The sequence below is a fragment of the Lissotriton helveticus genome, chromosome 5_1 (assembly GCF_964261635.1).
Source record: "Lissotriton helveticus chromosome 5_1, aLisHel1.1, whole genome shotgun sequence".
Taxonomy (NCBI): Eukaryota; Metazoa; Chordata; class Amphibia; order Caudata; family Salamandridae; genus Lissotriton; species Lissotriton helveticus.
In genome coordinates, this window is record NC_136065.1 from 955,850,700 (window position 1) to 955,871,124 (window position 20,425).

The window sequence follows — 20,425 nt, forward strand, 5'->3', positions numbered from 1 at the left end:
ACAGCCCCTAGGGCTAACGCAGGGCAGAGGGTCCCTAATTTCAGGACATTCCATAATTTATTCATCCCGATGTTAGCAGACACCCTCAGTAAATCCTCTCCGGAGCTGTCTTGCTGCCTCTCAATGGATTCATGTCTTCGAACCAACAGTGATGCAATGGTACTGGTTGTTTCCCGCTTCTCAAAAAGTTTGGCCCCACCAGCGCCATGGTTTAACGATTCCCTTAGATCTAGCAAAAGAAATTGTAGAAAAATGGAACCAAAATGGTGTGAATCCCATCCACCTGAGGACAAGAAGGTGTATAAAGACAACTTAAAAACTCATTACATTCATGTGAGGCAGCCAAGAAAAACTTCCTCCAAACCAAGAAAATGCCCAAAATAAGAGTAAGGAAATCTTTGGCATAGTTAAATCCTTTCCAGCCCCAAAAGCCGGCACAAAGGAAGGGACATGCACGGAAGAATGGTCTAAGCAAATAGCTCAATTCTTCCACAAAAAGATCTCTGTGATTCAACAAGCTTTCACTAACATCTCAGAGGAATAACTGATCGTCTACCTAGGTTCCAATAGCATATTCCACCTCTTGGATCCTCCATCTTTACTAGCTTTCCCTGAGTTTCAGCTTGAAGAGTCACTGACCATTCTCCAAAGCATTAAGTCTGGCTCTTCTACCGACCCATGTCCAACGAATATCCTGAACCTATTAGCTCCCACCACAAACCTCACGGTAAACCAGCTCTTTAATGTGTCCCTCTCCTCAGGCAACATGCTGAAATTATGGAAGAATGCTAAGATTCTTCCACTGATAAAAAAGGCAAAGCCAAACCGATGGACCCTGCCAACTACAGGGCAATCTCCCTTCTTCAGTCCCTCTCCAAAGTATTAGAGCATGTAAACAAGGCCCTCCAAAAACACATTGAAGATGGGAAGCTCCTTCATGAGTTGCAATCCAGTTTTAGGGCTAACTACAGTACGGAGTCCGCTCTGCTGGAAGTGACTGAATTTCTCAAGGGTAAGCTGAACCAGGGAGGTAAGGCTGTTCTGATACTGCTCAATCTGTCGGTGGCCTTCGATACGGTCCCACATGAGAGGCTTCTGGAGAGACTTGCTAACATCGGGCTGGGGGGGACTGCCTTAACATGGATGTCATCCTTCTTGGCAAATAGATCTCAGGACATCTGGCTCCCCCCTTTCTCCTGCCCGGTTCCGGCCATGAATGTTTGTGTCCCTCAGGGCTCCATTCTCAGTCCTACCCTTTTTAATATATATATATCCCCCTTGCAGGCCCTAAAATGGCTAGCGTCCTATCTATCCGGAAGACAACAGATGGTGACGCTGGCACCTTTCACCTCTAGCAAGTCTCCGGTGCAATATGGGGTACCGCAGGGCTCTGCGATCAGCCCTGTTCTGTTTAACATCTACCTCCAGCCTCTGTTCCCCATAATGAAATCCTTTGGTATTGACCTGATCAATTATGCTGATGACACCCAGCTGGTGTTCTCCCTTGAAGGGAAACAGGCAATATCGATGGATACATTCCAGGACTGTATGCGGCAGACAGCTGGATGGCTTAGGGATAACTCCCTACAATTTAATGGAGGGAAGACAGAGGTGGTATACTGCCCCTCGGCCAGATTGTCCCAACAGTTACCTTGGGAGTTTAGGCTCACACCGGAGGAGGAACCTCTGACCCCAGCCAAAACGGTTCGTAACCTGGGAGTTTTGTTGGATAGCAACCTTCAAATGGAATCGCAGGCCAACAAAACTGTGGGGGTATGCCTCTCTTTGATGCGTACATTGCGCCAGATCCTTCCACTACTCCCCAAAGATACGCGCGCCCTTGTAGTGAGGAATATATTGCTGAGCAGACTGGACTACTGCAACTCCCTGTATCTGGGAGCACCGCAATACATCTTTCAGGGGTTGCAGAGAGTCCAGTCCATGGCGACAAAGATGGTGCTGAACAGAGAACGTAGGTCATCTACTATGATGACGTTAAGAGACCTTCACTGGCTGCCCATTAAGGAAAGGGTACACTTCAAATCCCTTTGTATTGTATTTAGAGCGGTGCATAACCAAGGCCCTATCCCTCTACAAGAGAAATTTAGCTGGTATAACCCAAAAAGGCAACTCCGATCCTCTAGCACTGGCCTACTGGTGACAACCAGATTCAGGCGCTCCAGGATGGGGGGGGAGGGCCTTCAGTGTGGCAGCCGCCCAATTATGGAATGGGTTGCCGCAGCACATTAGACAAGCTAATTCCCTGATTGAGTTCAGGAAGGGCCTGAAAACCTGGCTCTTCCCCAAGTCGGACCTTTAAGACTTCCCCTTCTGCTTCTTTGGTCTCTGTGCCGGTCTATCTTTCAAGTCTGAGCGCTAGGATACCTGTAGGGTGACAGCGTGCACTATACAAAAGCTCAATACAATATAATACAATACAATTTTGATAGAGGAAGAGGGCGCCAAAATTGTTTCCTATGATGATAACCCTCAGCTGATTTTTACGTGTGAAAAAGGAACCGATTTTGACGGGGCAATGATGAGGTCTTGCCTCACAAAGGTTTTTAACTGGCTTATGATCAGTCGGCTAAAGTGCAATCCTGACAAAACTGAAGTTGTTTTCTTTGGTAATCCAGACACACCTGACTGGAGCTCTTGGTGGCGGAAAAAGAGAAAGTAAAAAACTTAGGAATTGTCATAGACAAGACACTCTCCATGCGCTTTCAAATCCAAAATCTAACTGGCGCTTGCTTTGGCATACTCTGGATGCTAAAAGAATTCCTGCCACTGGTTGTATGTCAATACAACGCGGGGTTTACACCGCACTATCATTACAACGTTACCACGACTTGCGTTGTAGGGTGCTGGACTTAGGAATAGTAAGATTTACTATTCCAACACCAGCCTACGTACAGTAGGGAAGGTGTTGGAATAGTAAATCTACTATTCCTTAGCCTAGAGCGCTTTCCAGCGCAAGTCGTGGTAACGACTTGCGTTGTAAAACCATCATTTTAATGGTAGTGTGGTGTGAACACCGCGTCGTAATGGATGTTCCCCCTCCCACTATTACCGCTTTAGAGCAGAAAGATCGTGGTGCAGGTTCTGGTGACATCAAAGCTTGACTATGTCAACAGCTTGTACCTCAGTCTTCCCAATTCCCTTATTCAGTGCCAACAAGTGGTACAAAACGCGGCAGCCAGAGCCATCCTGGGACCTAAACCCAGATCTAGTATAACCCCTATTCTTAAGTCTCTACACTAGCTCCGCATAAAAGAACGGATCGACTTCAAAGCGATGACCATCTTCTTTAAAGCTTTTCCTGGCTTAGGAGCTGGCTACCTAAATAAGCGCATTAATCGCTACAAAACATCTAGACCCCTAAGATCTTCCAAGGTCAACCTGGCCATCGCGCCTACAATATGCCATGCCCCCACTGGAGGTAGATCCCTCGGCTTTCAAGGTGCATGAGTCTCTAAGACTAACCACAGACTTACTCTCTTTCAGGAAAAACTTAAAAACCTGGCTTTTTAATAACTGATTTGTCTTTTACGCACGTTTTCCTCCCACTGACACGCGCCAGGACACCCTAGTTTGTGTTGCCGCGTGCTCTATTAAATACAATATTTCATTTCATTAGGGCCCTGACAGTGCAAAGGAACACTTATTCAAATTTAAGGGCCTTATTTATGAGGTCTTGCTTCACTTTTATGCCGTTGGTGCGTCACTTTTTGTGACGCACCAGCAGCGTAAAAAATTTGCCATGTTGCATCCTATTTAGAAAGTGACGCATCTAGGCAAATGGGTCACTTTGTAAACCACTGCACCACATTATACCTGCGCCAGGTAAAATATATGTAGGGTTGGTGTTGCCCCACAAAAAGCCTCATAGAAGTGGTGCATCTATCAATGAGAACTCAGTGCGCCCCTTCTAGGACGCCATTGCGTCAATATCTTACACCTGCCTCACGGCAGGCGTAAGACTGATGCAGGCCCTTTCACATAGGATTTGCCCCATGTGCTGGAGTTGCGTCTATTTTCAGACACACCCCAGCAATGCATCACTTTTGCGCCGACAGACACATAAGAAATACTGACGTATCTGTAACTCCTTGCGACATGATGTGTCATACAGTAAATATGACACATCCATCATGTCACAAGGAGGGTGCACTAAGAAGTGACGCATCCCTAATTTCACACAGCGATGCATCACTTCTCATAAATAAGGTCCTAAAAGTGTTTACATCTCATATTCAGAGATGGTTATGTGTGTTTTCAATATTGTAACACAGCGGCAGCTCACCAATATTACTGAAAATAATCTCTGTGATGCCCTCCCATTTCTTATATGTTAGGCCTTGTTTTGATCTAAAAGAATCTTTTTATATGTAAATTGCATTAATCATAAACTCAGCGGGGCAGATTTACAAGCACGCAGCACTTTGCGTTGAAGGGGCGTTCCATGGGTGTTTCTATGGGTGTTCCCACGCAACACCCATGGAAAAAGACACATCTTCAGATATACGAGAAATCGTAAATCTAGAGATGCGTCTGAATGCTATGCTACCCTAGAGATGGCGTAGCGAGGTGAAATGAGGGAACATTTTTTCATTACTCCTCGTTTTTCCCTCTTTTAATGCGTACTGCATTGTACAGCATGCATTGAAAGAGGAAAATACTGTAGTGATTGTTTTTGTGAAGTGAGGTGCCCCTTCCTGCACAAAAACAATCTCCCCACGACGCAGGCATCCTTGCACCATGGTGCAAGGGTGCCTGCGCCGGCGCATGGCTGCAGTTTGTGCACCAGCGCAGGGGGAAGCACAGAGATGCAACATATTCTTGTAAATATGTTGCATCCTGTGCTTCGGAAGTGCCACAGCGTGGCGCAGCCAATGGTCTTGCAGTGCCACGCTGAGGCACTTCCTTGTATATCTGCCCCAACATTTCTATGCAAAATGGCTGACTAGACTCTCGCACATCAAATACATCAAAAATAAGTTAAAGGAAAACTGTATTTAAAACGATCTGTTTAAGCAATAGTCAGGGTCAATAGGGCAAAACTCTGGAGAACGGAGCTCACTCTGTCAGGGGGCCCCCTGAAAGGCTGGGGCCCTGGGCCAGAGCCCACTTTGCCCATGCATTAAAACGTCTCTGTTTTCAAGGGTCTTGTTAAAGTGATTTTTTCAGGGGGGAAGAATGATAGTGAAGGTCTGTGAGTGAAGAAAGTGGCACCATTTGGGAGGAGGCCAGTTTTCCTACAAAATCACAAAAAAAATCATGCTCAGCAAAATAAAAGAAAATGGTGGAAGACTATCTTACTAAAACAGAAAGTCTTTTTCGCCAACCTTTAGCATCCCCTTTTTTGGCAACCTAGACCCACTCGATAACAAGAGTGAAACATGCAGAGAAGCAAGAGAGTCAAGGATTGATTCAAAGCCAACATGAGGAGTGTGATGGAAATTATTCACTCCTGCCTGAAAGGTTGCGCTCTGCCCAGGAGACACAGCGTGTAACTTCCTGCCTTTGTGCAGTACGTTTTTTAAGCTCTTCAGCGAATGAATGGTCACTGGAGAACCATTAACAGGTGTAGTGAGACTCTCCCCAGCCATGAATGTCTAATTAGCATTAATTCAACTGACTGGAAAAACTACAAAGTAGCAAATCTCTTTTAATTAAAAAAGGTTGTGATAAATGAATTGAGTTTGAAGGTTTGTTTGCTCGGACCAGTTGCATAAACCTTTAGAAAAGCAGTTATGTAGTAAACACACACATTTTATAATAAAGAGCGGGACCTACTTTATATGTCATCTTTTGTGTTGTATGGAAAAGTATCCTACTTCACAGCTAGATATCAAAATAAATATGTGGCTGGATAGGCTGTCCTGGCCAACTTCAGCTCTCACAATATTCTAATTAATAAGATTCACACCATTGCTGTCTGCCTGGTGACATGACACAGTATCAATGTGAGGAAATAGTTTTTTTTTTTTTAAATTTAGGTGGCAGTCTTGTTTTCACTCAGAAAAGTATACTGAAACTCTGGTAGTTATGACAAAGGCAGTATGGTTTTCTCCCCAAAAATGTTTGTCGTAGCCCAGGACCGAGGTGCAATTCTAGGGCGCCATGATGTAACCAGAGTCGCTTAGGTCTTGGTGGAGACACTGGTCAAAAGATTTACTTTAGAACTCAGGGGGTCATTTAGAGTTTGGTTGATGTGGGGGAACTGTAAACATTGACCGAAGTCCCGTCCACCCTCTTTACAGTGTATATTATAGCCTTATAGCCCGCTGTAGAAGGCTATACCGGCTATTAAAGGCCCTCTCCAGCGTTTGATGTGGGGGAATTGTAAACATTGACCGAAGTCCCGTCCACCCTCTTTACAGTGTATATTAAAGCCTTATAGCCCGCTGTAGAGGGCTATACCGGCTATTAAAGGCCCTCTCCAGCGTTAAAGGCCCTGAGCTGAAGGCTCGGGGCCTTTAACACTGGAGAGGGCCTTTAATAGCTGGTATAGCCCTCTACGGCGGGCTATAAGGCTATATTAAATGGTTTGTCTGCATCTGCCAAACTCTAACTGACTCCCTTTTTCTTTTGTTGGAATATCTAATCTCCAGCAAGGCAGTATACTGAAAACACATATGGTTTTTGAGCCCCACTGAATCACTCAGTTTTAGTTCTAAAAGCTTCAAATGGAACAAAAGTGATTTTCATAGGTCCTGATTTTCTTTGCCGATGTGGTATCTTTGCAGTCTCACCCCTGTCCTTAGTAGAATGATGAGAAATAAGCCGATTTACAAACATTTACAACGGTTTTGTGTCTGCTTTGCGTTACTTTTTTAGCGCAGACCTGATGCAAAAATGTTTTGGGAGATTTACAAACTAGGGCAAATTGGTATTTGCGTGGGTTTGTCGGAAAAGGTAATGCAAACCAGCACGAAGCACTGTTTTGCGTTACTCTGGTGAAAAGGGGGCAATCCTGAGCTACCACCAATAGTTATTGATGGAAAACCTAATTGACTAATAATACTAGACAGGTTTTTGTGGCTAAAATTAACACCACTTGAAAGCAGACGTTAAAAGGAGAAATGCGTTCATGTCTCCTTTCTTTTCCGTCTTTGCATGTGTGCTTCACCGTACAGCGCACATTCAAAGAATTAACAGTTGTAAGGCCAGTCTAGCATAGTATTGTGTACTGGAAGGGTAGATACACACAAACACCCTTCCACCAAGGTGTAAGGTGTGTGCGTGGTACCTGGCCTGATTGTGCGCTGGCACTAGGTAGAGGGGAGGAGTATCTCTGTAGATATGGCGCTGCCCTTCTCTCTCCCTTTAACACAACACAGCACAGCAACTTTGGGTGCCGTGCTGCGTTGGATGAGACCTTTGTAAATCTAGACCATAGTCTTTTTTTATTTATCAGAAATGTCCAGTAGGGCAAAGTAGGAGACTGTAGCCAATGAAGAATACACCAGGGGTCGTATTACACATTATCACTGTTTGGGACCTGCGCACCTTTCAAAAGGTGCACCGGGCGCAAACAGTGATAATGCCCCCCATTATGGTGTATGTGCTTGCCTCAGGGCAGCCGCAAACTCGCGCTGCCCTGGGGGCAGTGTATTCATGAGAAAACACAGAGCAGCCGTGTTTTCAAGGTGCAGGCGGCACCCGCCTGCACTTTCAAAGGGGTTTAGAGATCCACTTGCAGGTGGGTGCAGTCAGTGGCTTCACCTGCCTGCATGGTGATGTCTGGGGGGGTCCAAGGAATCCCCTTTACCCCCTGCAGAAGGCTGCTGTCAGGAGGCGCACTAACAGTGCGCCACCTTTTAAATGGCTCTCTGTCACTGCGACTCCTGAGGGCTTCTTTGACTCTGCACCTGCATCTGTAATATGGCACAGCCACATAGTCAAAGGAAGTCCCTCATTTGCATAGAGCACGCCCCTATGCAAATGACGGAACACCCTCTGTTGATAGCGCTGGCGCTCTAAGTGCGTCAGCGCTATCGGTATTATAGAAGGGGATGCACACGCATCAGCGTCCCCTTCTATAATACCAAAGTGCCCCGGGGGCGTGCAAAGCAGGCACAAACGCCTGTTGTGCCCCCAGGGCACCATCTGTAATACGGCCCCAGGTCAGTTACTTCCTTTCAATGGTCCCACTGTAGCATTATATTTGCTAATAAAAGCTTTAAGAAGGCAAGACAGTTAGGACTTAGCTGACAAAGTTGTTCTTTCCTTGTGGGGATTTGGGGCCTTATCTCAGTATTCCAAGAGTCAAAAAACTGCCAAGTCCCAATTCAAGCTGATGCTGTAAAAGTCATTCTTGGGATTGGGTTCCTTCACAGCTCCTAGGCTTCTTGGAAAGGCTCATAAGATCCAGGTCTCCCCCCAGCCACAGCTACCTCAAGATCCAAAGCAGTCCACTCCCAACTGTGCAGCTAGTGCTCCAACACTGGGGGAGGGTCTTTTGTAGAGTTTTCTTACCCTAATGCAGAACTGCATACCAGCCAAAGGAGCCTTGGATTGACATTTTGATCACTGTATAAAAATGGAGAGCGGGAGGGACCTCATGTTTATTCACAGGAAGGTCAGGCAGGATTCTCCATACTTTCGATATTTATTCTTTGCCCTGTTGTATTCCAATGAGCTAGAGATTAGGTGCCATTTTTATCCAGTACACTTGGCAGCAGTTGATGACTTTTCTGGCCCCTGTCCATGCAGTTTCCCACCATTAGTCTTTCTACCTCACTTTACTAAGCTCTGACCCTTTATGAATCCATTTGTTCCTGTCACCTCCGAATTGGTGTACTCCACATAAGTGTTCAGTGAAAGCCTCCTTTATTCTTCCTGCCTTTAGAATACGGTCTGTTTTGTTATAATCAAGCACTTCTTAACCCCTCATGGGGTTGCTAACTAAGGCCACTGGTAAGAAGGGAAACCAGCAGACGTGGTTTATTGGTGCCAATGTAACAGGCAGTTCAAATTATTCAACTTAAAGCCAAGTCAAACAAATGGCCCCATTCAGAGGCTTTGCAAAAGTTATCACAAAACCTCTTGCCTGACTATGAGTATAGCGCCACTGACCCTGCAATGGACACTTTGGATTCACAATCCCCTAGCAAGATGCATGATAAAAAGAACAATCCATCTCTCTCAGATTTCTCCCAAGATACATGTATGAGAAAGCTTGCCAAGGACCCTAATGTATAGATAGAGCCTGGCGAGGGTACCAGTACAAGCTTCTAGATCTATCTGGTTCTCAAACCAAAATCCTTAAAGTGGCTCATCAAGCTGATGACTTGGTGACCCCCAAAGATCCAGATGTCTTGGCTTAAGGGGTGCATACGTAATATGCCAAATCAGAAATGGTAACTGTGCCATATGAGAGCATTGAAAATTTATCCTTATGCGTATAGGCCCAAAACTCACTGAACTGTCTACAGCTGAAGGTGGCCCAGTAGCTTATGGGACTATTATTTTGGGGATTATTTTGTCAAGGACCTAGGTAAATTTGTCACCACGTTCACCATATTGGCTAAAGCCCAACTTTTGCTAAAGACGGTATTACCTTTTTTGGATGAGTGCCTGTACGGTTCTTCCTTTGGGGGGGTCCTCAAGGAGGTTTCAAACTAGATCATATGGGGGTTGGCACGGCTCATCCAGAGCAAATTCGTTGTTCCCTCCTAGAAACAGAGAAAGCCAAGGTCATTATACTCAAGGAGCAATATAAGGTGCATCCATCGGAAAAAACACAGCTGATTCTACAGGTAAGAATAATTACTCTACCAGAGGTAATTGTGAGTGGACACATAGGTCTATATTTGCAGAATTGGGAAGTGTTGACTGAAGATGCATGGGTCTTTGACACAGTGGCAGGGTGGGTTTCAACTAGAGTACTATGCCACCACGGTCCAACACAATCATCAGAGTTCTGTCATTTTCCATTCTTGGGCAGAATTATATAAATACAGAGATTCAAACCTTACTGGGGTAGAGGGCAGTATGGCAGAGGAATCCTCATCCCAAGGGCAATTGCAGCTTCATTTTTCTGGTCCAGAAAAAGGAAGGGTGTCAGAATCTAGTCTTAAACCTAAAAGAAATAAAAAATAAAAAAATGTTGTTTTATAAAAGCATTTCAAGATGGAAGCCACCCATCCCATGAGAGGTTTGTTACAGCATGCGGATTGGATAATGAGACTCAATCTAAAGATGCTTACTTTTGGTCTCAATATTGCCTCCTCACAGAAAGTTGATGCAATTCCTTTTTTTTATTTTTTTTTATTGAGAATTCATTGGTACAAAACAGATACAGCATAAAAAAGAGAAATACATTATCTCGTAATATAGTTCGATAAGCAGAAAAGCAGCATAGATAAAACCAGACATTCAATATAAACATAGATAGGTGGTTACATATAAGAATAAATATACATATAAGAGACTCATCCCCGGTTGATTATAACTGCCCCTCCCTCCAGTTTTTAAGGGGGCCCCATATCTTATTACCAAAATCACGCTTTTCCTTACCCTTATAAAAATATAGAGTAGATTCGATGTTATGAATACCAAGAAGCCTGGTCAGCCACATTTGGAAGGTTGGGGCATTTGGATCCTTCCAAGCGGCTGAAAGTAGAATACGTAAAACGGCAACGGCTAGAAAAATAAAGGCCTCTGTTTCTTTATTCATAATGGCCGTTTTACTATCACTCCCAAGGATCATCATTGTCGGGGATAGGCAGATCTTTAAGCCTAGCAGCCCCTCTAAAAATTTCTCTATCTCTGTTTTTATCAAGCTCAGCTTCTCGCAGTGAAAGAACATATGTAAAAGATCCCCAGGACCTTTCTGGCACCTAGGGCAGTTACTGTCGATCCTCATGCCCCAATCAAGTAACTTAGATGGTGTGTAATACAGATTAAAAAGTGTTTTAAAATACTGAACCTTCAGGTTTTAGGACCGAAGTACCTGCTTATCCAAACTCAAGGCTTTATCAAGGTCAGTATCCGGATCTTGAAGTCTGACTGCCCAGGCGGCCTCGTGTTTCTCAAGATCGTCAGGGGATTTTTCAATCAGCGCTTGATATATACTGCTAATCCTATCTCCTCCTCTTAACAAATACCCCAGCACAAGGCAATACGGGCCGGGCGAGATATCAGAAATAACAGCTTTAAGTGTTTGTGAAACTTGGAGGTACTTAAAGATTTGATCGCTGGGGAGACCATACTTCTCTTGTAAACAATTAAAGCTGACAGTGCTTCCATTCAACATCACATCACCCACAGTCCGAATGCCCAGCTGCTCCCAGCATTTCCAGGCCCCATCCATACTCAAATTTGGTAAATACCCTGAGTTCCACAGCGGGGTATACAGATTAATCTTAGGGATATGACACAGTTTCTGCAGATTTTTCCACAGATCCCAGGCGCTCAGCGCCGCCTTATACCGGGATTTTAAAAAAAATCTACGACTGGTTTTTCTCAACAATACCCCCACAGCCTCCTTTCCCATCAATAGTTCATAGATTGATGGCAAAACATATAGATCGGAGGTCGGATCATATGTATATCTCCCACTGGGTACTGACTCAAATAATATAGACATCTGAGTCAACAAACCAGCCCAATGGTAGAATCTTATATTTGGAATTGCCAAACCTCCACGTTCCTGAGGGAGCGTCATAAATTTTGCTGCCCTCCTAGTTTTACCATACTGCCATAAAAAACTGTAAAGATAGACTCGATCTTTTTTAACATCCCTTCCTCAATTAGATAGGGTATACATCTAAACAGATAGAGGAGTTTGGGCAGCATAGTCATCTTTAACACGTTGGCTCTCCCTATAAGAGATAGGTGCAATGAGTCCATCCGCTTTAAATCTGATTCGATTTTTTTAAGGAGCGGGGAATATTTAGTCTGGATAGTAGAACCTGTTACAGCATTAATTACTACCCAAGATAAGTAGCAGAATCAACATATCTTTGATCGATTTTAACAATCTCCTTTGAACAGATCACCTGGGTTTTTGACTCATTCAGGCAGTACCCCGAATGCATACCAAACTCCCTAGTGACATCTACCAGTATCCGCATGGCCTCAGCTGGCTCTGGTGTAATCACTGCCAGATCATCGGCGTACGCCAATATTTTACTTGCAAATCCATTAGTTACTGCTGGCTGTATTCCCCCATTCCCGAGAATTTGCCTAACCAGCGGGTCAATATATAGAGCAAACAGGATAGGTGAGCAGGGGCAACCCTGACGGGTGCCCCTGCTTATCCTGATCCTGTCCGAACTCTGGCCCATCAGCTGAATTCGGGCCATTGGATCGCAATACATGGCTTTTATGGCCGCCCAAATTTTTGGGCCAAACCCTCTCTCCATCAAAACATCCCATAGGTAGTGTAGTGTAGCTCCTATCTTCCCAATAGGCTCTGCGCATTGGAATAGTACCTACAGCAGTAAAGGCCTAGGCCAGACGTTAACTAGGTCTACTACTGTCGATACTAGACTTAATTTTTGGGTTTGCCAGCTAAGCTCAGAGTTCGCTAGAAACTTTCTCGAATGTTCAAGGAAGGATTAACTTCCCTGATTAGACAAGAAGGGATTTAGTTTCTGACAACCATAGAACATGACAACTTTGCTCTCCCCTAATCAAGAGTCAATCTCAAGAGTCATGTGAGCACAAGGCAATTATTTTACTCAGTCAGTACGTGCATTCTTAGTCTCATCAGAATGTAGAGAAAAGGAAGAGACGGGCGTGTTCAATAAAAAGGTGTTATTTATTGATCAGTCTCTTTTCTCGTACAAGAGAAATGGATCGATATTATTGCAATACTTATAGTTAAGTAAAGTGCATACATTAAAAGCAATAGTATAAAATAATACTGTAAAAACATTGATATGGTTTCTGAGCCATATGATGTTTAAAATGATTAAAATATATTTACATACACATATACATTTGACTAAACGTACTCAACTGGTGTTTCTAAATACGCCTACCCCGTGTACCTGACCTAAGTCTAATGCGTGGGCGGGAATGGAAAGTTACAGTTTAAGTTAAGTTTGTTTTTGCCAAGTGAATAACTAAAGAATTCTCTGTGAGGGGTTATTCAGTTCTGTACCTGGAAGTTAGGATGAATGAGGAATGGTATCTCTTTCTCTGCTCTCGATATTCCAGGCTGCCTGCGAGGGCTGCCCAGAAGCGCCGGTGCTGGGTCTCTCGGCTTGAGATAGCAGCGCGTCTCTCAGCGCGTCAGGAAGGCGGGGCTGCTGCCAGCGGGGTCTGCTTCTGCTCTCGGCTTCGGCAAGTATGGCTGCTCCGTCTTGTCACCACGCGTGTGTTTGCATAGGGCAAGGTCGGCAATATTTATACCTTAAAGGTGCCGAGATTGACGTAAGGATGGACATAGGTACGTCAATAAAGATGTCATACGACTTGCTCGTTAGCACATTCTTTTGCAAAAGTTCTCTGTGAAATCAAAACAATGGCCGCACGGATTATCCAGGTTGTCATAGGTTTGATTTGTTATGAGAACGTCGTATGCCTTATCAGGGGCTGGAGGAATGTCGCTTGTCTAATTAGATCTCAAGCGTTATGACCTAATCAGATAACACGTTCCTGTGCCGGAGTGTGACTGCGTCAGATAACGGTATCTGCATCATGGGGGATTTCTTGCCTCATGGGCTGACTGTTAGTTAACTTGATAGTTAGTTTAACCAGAATAGGGTCAGGAATAGGGGGATCGATTCAGAACCTATAGAAATACACGACACCCACTCCACGCTAACTATGGTCATATCTACTAATCTATGCATAGTATAACATAGTACAACATACTATAGAGTATAGTGTATACCTTACCACCCCAAAATACATAAATGCATTTCGAAATTTTCAAATATACTGAAAAATTGCAGTCATATATATTGTATGCACTTAAGCTATGAATTAAATGCAAAAGTAAACACGCATTTTTATGCATTATTGCTTATCGGTATATGAGAAATACACATGAAATGGCTCTTAATATGGCTATACAGAAAGGAAGTCCGAGACCATTTCATCACATAATAAAATATTTGTGAACCTACCAGCGGGCAGCTAAAGTCTATATAAAGTATCTAAAAATAGAAATCTTAGTTCTCTAGGAATAGTTTCTTACTTTAAGCAGAAGATCAGTGTCCCGGGAAAAAATATGTAGAAAAATATTTTAAGGGGCATGCTGAAAAAATTGCTGTCCGTGAACTGGATTGTAATTGTTCATGTGACTTTATTTTTAAAGTTGAAGGCCGAATTCAGGGAACGCCGTGTGCGAGTTTACTCAAAAGTCTCTATTCCTGTTCTGGAGAGAACATCATATCATTCAGGCTTTCGAAAAAACTGTCAACAGCTTCATGGGAAAGTTCCACTAAGTCGGAAATAGGGGTAACCATGCATTCATGCGCATGATTGTCTCCATTGACATTCTGATTTGCATTGCTGACAGAAGGTCGTACCTGTTTGATGCTGCTTTCATCTTGAACTTCACTACTCTTCAATCGTAGTGGTGAAGATTCCAGGAATGCCGTCATCAGGATTGGCAGCCTTTGAGGGCAGCACAAAGCGTGAACCTTGGTAGGAACCAACAGTGTATCTGCATCCACTGGCGCATCCGATTGTAGCGTCAGACAGGTGTCTAACACGCATTCTTCTCCGCATAGCAGACACCTTAGTACAGGTAAAACACACCTTTGCCACATTGGTCGAAATGATAGAAACCAAGTCATGTTTAGGTCTCTAAGCCGGGAGAGTCCCAGGATTTTTGATATCCGGTCCCGGTATCCAATGGCTAGGATCGTATCTTCCATTGTCGCGAGAGTTTGATCTGTGACATGGGTTGCCATAACGAAAAATAAGGACTAGGAATAGGATTCCTGCAATTAGTCCCAGGATCAGGGGAAGTCCGCCAAAAATCGAATGGACGAAATCTGGAAAAATACCCAGTATGGCTTTGAATGGTGTTAATGCCATCGAAAATACTGTCTTAAATACCTTTGAGACCCCAGTGGTATCAGAAATATTTAAGATTTCGCTCAGGATTTCCTCGAAATGTACGGGGGAATTAGTTGATAATAATGTATGTATCTCTGCAGTCGTCCTTGCGACTTGTAGATCATACGTTTCTTTTGATGACGTGAGCCTTGTAGGCGTCTGAAGAAGCACTGTTTTCATTCTGCTTAAAGTGTCTATTCGAATAGAAGTAATTTTCAAACTGGGCCATGCCCTTGCCTCCCTGTCTGGAAAGGAGCTGGGGAATAAAGAACGTCCACAGCACTTGACCTTCGCTTGTTGTAGTTACTAGATAAGGAGTCCCGGGCATAAGACTGCAACATCGGCGGTCTACAATAAGAATGTAACTCCCATTATAGAGTCTTTGAAAGAATGGTTCTATTTCAGTTGCAGGTGCGCCTTGCTGGTGACATGAAAGGTTGTATGAATTCCCTTCACAGGCTCCATGCAAACTAATTCCGTTACACAGAAGCGTGCCGCTTAGTGACATAGCACAATTGTTGCCACTAAGAAACACTTTCTGTCCTTTATTACTGACACATGCATGTGAATAGGGCAGGTTCCAAGTTGTTTTAAGGTACCCCTTTCCCAATTTCTCGTACATGCCAGCCTGTATATATTTTTGGCAGTATTGAAACCTGAAGGTTGAGATTGGAATATTTATGATTCCGTGGATTATCCATTCACTGACAGGTCGTTCTGACATTGTCATTGGTAATCTTTCTAGTTTTTCAATGCTCAAGATTGTATAATCAGCACCCTTTTGCGCCATACCGATTTGTCTATCAGTAAGGTTAAAGATTTGGAATAGTGACGTTGTGTTGATTAAACGCCAAGGCACATAGCCTGAACGCAGATTTTGTAACGTCCAGCCAAGCTGTACAATGGAACGCAATTGTGACTGACCATGTTGTAATAACAGTAAGTCTTGCGATAATATATCGATTGCTGAAGACACAATGCTGTCCAATGAAAAAATTCTGGAGGACAGAGTCATTAACCCATTGTCCACTACAGAAAGTGATTTTTCCAAATTGATACGGTCAATTTCCCGTATTCTTTCTGCTGTCTCAATTTGAGTAACCTTCCAGGCCTCATTGTATGCTGCATATACAGAGGCTGCTATGAAACGCTTTTGACGCTGTTTGCGTGGTCCCAGTATGAAATCACGCAAGTCAGCACCATCAGTAAGTAAAGTTAGGTGTTGCTTAATTTCAGGCAGTGTGGAAGTCTGTAGCCATTGAAGGCATAATTTGCCCACACTGTAGGTTGTTATTATCCCTGGGTGATGTCTTTGGGGATATCTAGGGTCTGGCCTGGTCATTTTGAAACCCTGTGTTTTATTCAGGAATCTATCTTGACAGTTATTTGTATCTGTGGGCCAGATCAACCATTGTTTCCAATCAGGATGTGTTCTGTTTTGGTTAAGTATATGGTTTACGTCTATCTCTTCATCTGTATCAGAGCTATTGCTAAACATTGTTGGCTTTGGAATTGACGGGTTATTTAAATCTTTGATTTTGGCTAAGCCAAGACAGGTGGTTTGTTGAACAGTGTCATTTAAAAATATCATTTGTTCTGGGATCATGCAGGCTCTAAACAAAGCTTCTAAACCCTGTACTTGCCATTCTTTTGTACCCCAAACACTTTTCAAATCAACATTTTTGTCCCAATAATCAAATCCAAAAGTATTCATTTTTTCAAAGAATGAATCTGAATATATCAATTTTGTGTTGGTTATCATGGTTTTCATCCCTGTCTTGTTTGACAATTTAAAATAAAATGTTTCAGCATTACTTGTGTTAAAACCTGAAAAATATGAATATTTGTCGTAAACGGTTCTAGAGCTTCCTTTTGGAGGCGTAGCACAATGTTCCCATTGATTATAATTTAAAACATTTCTAGGTTGTGCAGATTTATGCAAAAAATGGTTACCATAATGGTTATAGCAATACATACTATCATAATTTGTAGAACCTTGCAAATAATCATGTTTTGTAAATTTAGCAGACATTACTAAATCAGACATCATGTTGTTAATACTCTCGAAGTCCCAATCATCAGCAAATGAGTTTGGTTTTGCAAAGTCACTCAAAGAGATCTTGATTTGGTGTGGATATTTCAGGATCTCGACCGGACCATAAATTTCATAGTCAGTGTTGTCCCAGGCTACCCCACCAGGTATCGGATTGGCTGTGAAGTTGGCTGAAGAAAGTTCTGGAGAAAGTTCTCTTTTCTCGACGTGTGAAGATGTGTGTGGTTTGAGGATCAAGTTGATGTTCTGACTTGCTGTGTCCATTTTAGCATATTTTACCTCAATGAAGCGTCCCAAAGTAAATACCATGATGAGCCAAAGTATGAGGATAAATGCACCAAAACCCACCCAAAATTCAATCCATGGAGAAACCAGATATGTTTCTTTCAGTTGTTTCAAAAGTTCCTTAGCTTTGTCTTTAAAGGATTTTGATGATGGCTGTGTCTTTGATTCACTGAAGCCGTCAGAGGAATCATCGAAGTTGATGAAGTAACCGGATGCAGTTCTGTCAATTGTTCCAATTGGTTCAGGATTTCTGTTTTTTGCATTTTCACTTGGTACTTCAGTATAGATTGGTGTGTCTCTGCTAAATGTCTTTATTTGGGTTTTCAGAGGTCTGAGTTCTATTGCATTGTTGCATAGTCCTTCTTGTTCTTCTTTAGGCGTTTTGAATGTGATGAGCCTTTTTGTTAGGACCTCTGTGCTGGTAGCAAACCTTGGTGTTCTGCTACTTATTGGGAGTCCACTTGGCCTACTGTTTGTTATTGGCCACATGTTGTGGTTTTACCAGGTCGATGGATACAACTCGGTTCTCCTTTTTACCAGCAAGTGGCGGTAGTACAACTGATCTTGTCCCGTTGACAGACAAGACAGGAACTGCTTTTCTGTAAGAAGGCCCAAATTCCTTCTTTACCGCGATCTTCTCCATGACTAGATCCCTGACTTTTGGAATCCAGACAGGTCTTGCTGGGACAGGTGGTGATTCTTCAGTGGTCGTTGGCTGTTGTTTCAACTGTATGTTGCTCAGGTCTTTTCTTGTTTTGTTTAAGTCCTGCAAAATAGCCAAACGGTCTTTGACATCAAAGGTTTTTTTTATTACCACTGAAGTCTGACTATCAAGGTCAGAGATCAACATCCTAGTTCCGAATAATAATTCGTACGGACTGAATCCCTTCAGAGAATTTCTTGGCAAGTTATTTAGACTACGTTGGACACTTATTAGATGTTTGACCCACCCAGCTCCCGAACCTAATACCTTTGCCGTTATAGATTGCTTTATGTCACAGTTTTTTCTTTCAACAATTCCGTTCCCCTCAGGGTGAAATGGACAAGAGTACCGCAATTGCACGCCCATGCTGACCATGGCCTCCTTATAAGCCCGAGAGCTAAAAGCAGGACCATTGTCCGAATGCAGAATGCCAATTGCGTATGTGCCAATGAAGACCCGCAAATCTTTTATAACAGTTCTGGCGTCAGCCGTTCGCTGGGGCCACATCCATATGAATCTCGTGCATGAGTCCACTGCGACCAAGATATATTTATAGTTACCATCCCTTTGTAAGGGACCGCAGTGGTCTAGATAAACACAGGCTAATGGTTTATCCGAGATTAGAAGGGGCGTCTGCGCTGGACGTCTCACCGTTGATACTTTCATTTTTTGACATATTTCACATGCTAGAACATAGTTCCTTGTTTGTCTTCTCATCTGTGGCCACCAGTATCTCTGTTTTAATAATGATACTGTGGCTGAGACGCCAGCATGAATAGAAGCAAGCCCTTCGTGTGCCGCTATTATTAGTCCTAACCTATGTTCCATGTTTGGAATTGCCCTATCCCCCACTCCAGGGATTCGAGCAAAAGGAACATTGTTTGCATCAGTTATGTATGAGTATTTTACTGGAAAGCCTTTAGGGAGTGGTTCTATCGAATCCTTTTCTGAAGCGCTGACAGCTTGTAATATTTCGCTGTCTATTTTTGTTTTTGACCTGGTGACGGCAGCTACGGAAGCCGTTTGCACAGCTGCTTTCGCGGCCTCATCAGCCAATGAATTCCCTGCAACGTGAACGCCATCACGTTGATGACTCAGTGTATGTATCACGTGAGTCTTTGGTAGTTCTTTTTGTAAAAGAGCTACTTGTTCCCAGAGCATTTTATGCTTGATTGTGCCACCCTTTGCATCCTTGAAACCGTTCTGAAGCCAGATCTGCAAGTATTCATTATAAGACTGAACGCAATAATACGAATCGCACACTATAAGTGTGGGGAATTCTCGATCAGTATTTTCAAGCGCCATCTTGAATGCTAGTAGTTCAGCTCGCTGAGCTGTGCAATCTCCTAGAGATTGTGTTTTAGTGAGGGTTGGTTTAAATTTCCCTTCGTGCCAACGACCTTTAACAATCGCGCACGAGCACTGTAAGCTTGTTTACCCCCTACTGCGGGTTGTGCTGATCCGTCTGTATATATTATACAGCCGTATTGGTCTAGAGGCAGAATTTCGGTCGGCGAAGGACATTCAAATTCATATTGGAGAAATTCTTGTGTTTTTAAGTAAGGATCAAATTCGTACACCACGTCTGTTGCAGCAAGAGAGTTAGCCCATTGTATCCATCTCGGATGGAGTGCTTTAGCATTTGGAATGCTTGCCTTTGTTACCGCCTCTAGGGCTGGTATCGGTGTCACGATTATTATTCGTTTACCTTGTGCCAGGGCTCGTTCTTTTGCTATAGCTGTCTGTGTCGCTGTAAGAATTTTTTCCGTTGGGCTAAATTTCATTTCAGCCTTAGTGTACAAGTGTGATTTGAATGCAATTGGTACCTTTTCTCCCTCATTAGAGGTCAGGTATGTGAATCCGCATCTCCCTGGGATGACTCGGATCACAAGATTGCGTGTGTTATCACGTGTTTCTAATTTTGTTTTAATTAGCATGTCTGTTTGTAAGGATCTCAAAATTTCTGTGTGTGTTTGAGTCCAACTGGATCTTTTAAAGTCTGGTTTAATTAGATCATAAAGGGGTTTGACCCTTTCTGCGTAATTTGCAATGTATGTTCTTCCGAAATTTAGGAAGCCTAGAATTGACTGTAGGTTTTTTAGTGTTTTAGGAGCTTGGATTACGGCACATTTCTCTAGGAAATTGTCTGCCAGGCTTTTACCTTCACTTGATAACTCATATCCTAAGAATAGGACCGTCAGATGGGCAATTCTGGACTTTTTGAAGTTGAATTTGTAACCCTCTGCAGCGAACCCAAGTATTATGGTGTTCACCCTTTTCAAGTGAGTATCCAAGTCATCATCTGTTAAGTAAATGTCATCGACATAGGATAACGCTTCATCATCATATAGTTGTAG